This window comes from Gavialis gangeticus, unplaced genomic scaffold (assembly GCF_001723915.1).
Source record: "Gavialis gangeticus isolate Ggan-Ray unplaced genomic scaffold, GavGan_comp1, whole genome shotgun sequence".
Classification (NCBI taxonomy): domain Eukaryota; kingdom Metazoa; phylum Chordata; order Crocodylia; family Gavialidae; genus Gavialis; species Gavialis gangeticus.
This window is the reverse complement of record NW_017729030.1, coordinates 1,037,689-1,040,669: the sequence shown is the minus strand read 5'-3', so window position 1 is coordinate 1,040,669 and position 2,981 is coordinate 1,037,689.

Below are 2,981 nucleotides of genomic sequence, written 5' to 3'. Positions count from 1 at the left end.
CTTCTACGGCTCCGACATTGATTCTAGCTTTTACTTACCTGGCATTTGACTGACCTCGGCTTCCATTATCAACCACGATCCGGCTCATCCCTCCGCTGCATCATCTCTCGGCTCCTGACCTCGGCTTTTCCTTCGACCACCCGTTTCGTCCATTGGACTGGCATCACGACTCAGTCTTCGTTCGTCATCGTTACAGTTTTGTTGTTTGTCCTGTTCCTTTAATGAGCCGTTGACCAGCCCTGGGACTATTAAGTTGAGCAGCCGCCCCTAGCTCCGGCTAGATAGCAAGGGCTCACTTAAGAACCCCGTGGGCCAACGGACCCCTCTGTTGTTTGTATTTACTGTAACTGAAGAGAGCAACTCTACCTATGCCTTCTAAGCGTAAGTCAAATAAATCACCTTTGTTTAAAACCACTACGCTCACGTGCCTCAGAACTCCACGCCAGAAATCCCGCCTGTTCCGTATCCAATTTGCCACCAACCGGCCGCCCCACCATGACCACGACCGTGAGCTTGGCTTGCCAGCTCCGGGTTGTGTGACACTGTGTAAGACCAAGTTTTATTGTATAATGAGGTGTGTTTATCTCATGCGTGCATAACATTGCATTTATACACACTAAATATTATTTTATACATACAATTTCTCCAGAAAGAAAAAAGAATAATTAGTTTGGTATAATGGTACAAGATAGACATTTCATTAATTGCACATATCTTTACTTATCTACATATATTAATATGTTTGTGTATTAATTGCTAGGGTCAAGGTGAAACATATTATGGGGTAAAGTTTGTGTGAACTGAGACTGTAGGTGCTTCAAGGAACAAACTATTGTAGTTACAGAAACGTGTTATACATTGCTTCAAAAAGAAAGGGCAACTAGACTATAAACTGATTGAGCAAATAAAAGAAAAGTATAAAAAGGCCAAAGTGGTAATAAGAAAAGGGAGATTTTTTTACTACCTAGGCAAAGCCTGAAGTACATTAAGTGTGGTAATGAGATTGAAAGTACAGTAGATGCACAAATGTAATACCAAATAGCATTCAAGTTCAATATGTAATTCCACAAACAAATGAGACAGCAATGGTTTACTTGGTGCGAAGTAATACAGATGGTATTTTGGAAGGCATAAAAGTAAAGAGTATTTGAGAAATGGAGGTAATCTTGTTATATTTGTAATTAAAATAAAAATGAAAGTTCAAATAGAAAAACAAAAAACTTTGAAAGGCAAACAGAAAGGTTCAGGATGCACTTAGTAAAGACAAATGATGCATACAAAAGAATGCTACTCAGTAGAAATACACCAGGAATAAAATGGGGTATGGAGATAAATAAGCCAAAGTAGAGTATGTTTAGATCAAAGATATGCCCTATTGAGCAGCTAAGGGCCCAGGGGGAAAAAGACAATGAAAAGTATCTGGATAAACATTCAAGTGTGTAAAAAATTAATAAGGAAGACTATAGGAGCTAATAAAATAAACATAGCAAGATAAGCCAAGCTATACAGTAAGACATTTTTTTTTTTTTTTACTCATACAGTTCTAGAGAGCAAACAGAGAAAAAGATCAGGTTATTCAGGAGCAAAAGTGAAAAGTTAGAGACTGGGAAGGTGACTGAGGGCCTAAATATATTTGTTCCTTCAATATTCAAAGAAGAGCCTGAAACACATATCCAAGAGACTGATTTATACTTCGGGGAGGAAAAAGTGGAATGTTAAAATTCTCTCCGTTGTGCACCAAAAGGTAATTAGGCAATTAGAACTATACAAAGCAGCAAAAGCTCCAGACTCAAAGGAATTACATTTTATAGTTTTTCAGGAAGCAGTAGGAGAAATGGGAAGACAGCTGGCAAAGCTTAATAGCACACTCAGGGCAAAAAGTACCAATATTTAAGAAAGGAACTAAGAAGGACATATAAAAATCTTGAGACCCATAGGGAAGACACTGGAGAAATGGAGACACTGAATAGAAAAAGTAAGTTTGCAAAAGTACTAACATATCACCTAGTAAGAAACAGCTACCATCGTTTCTATACAGAAAGGTGCATGCCAGAATTCATAAACAGAGGTGAAAAAGTGGCACACCTCCAACTTTTGTATGAGAGATTGTATATTTTAAAATGTACTTTCCATTTCTCTATATAGCATTTTGTATGCTTTTATCTTTCCACTATCATTTTACATGCAAATTATAGACTTTATACGCATGAATCTCACTTATGTAAGAAAATAGGTATTACAGATGTAATCCCCATGTTAAAGAGGAAGTGGTTAAGGCAGTAGAAAATGGGATTCTCTACCATAGACATTAATGTTGAACAAATGAACTGAGTCCTGTTTCAGCAAAGTCCTTAAAGGTATGCCAAAGAATAATTCAACAAAGCAGTAGTGATCAGGAAGGGAATTTTCTCCAGAATAGACTGGCAAGGACCAAGGGTTTTTTTTGCAGGGGGTGGGGTTCCCTTTCCTTCTTCAGTAGTAAAAGCCCTGGTCCCCTTCCTAGGAACATCCTAGCATATATTTGCTTTTTACACCCCAGACAATTATGTGCAGAAAATTCAAAATTATGTGTTGAATCCCAGGGGCTGCATGTGGTGCCATGGAGCAGGCCTAACTGACCTGGCCCGCTGGTGCACACCTTCAAACCAGACCAAGCTGGCTCTGTGCCAGCACATGAGGCTTATGGCACTGAAGGTGGGAGACCACGGGGCCAGGTCAGGCTGGCTCCATGCCTCCACATAGGGCTTCCACCGCTCCAGCAGAAGCCCCACATGGAGGCATGGAGCCCACCTGGCCCAATGGCATGCAGACCAGGAGCCATGGGGAGTTGCATGCCATTGGGCTGGGCAGGCTCCATGTCTCCATGGGAGGCTTCCCGCTGGAGCCATCCCAGCCCAGCCTGATGGTGCGCGGCTCTTGCCCGCAGTGCCTCATGCCTCACATGCTGACATAGAGCCAGCCTGGTGTGGGTTAAAGGTGTG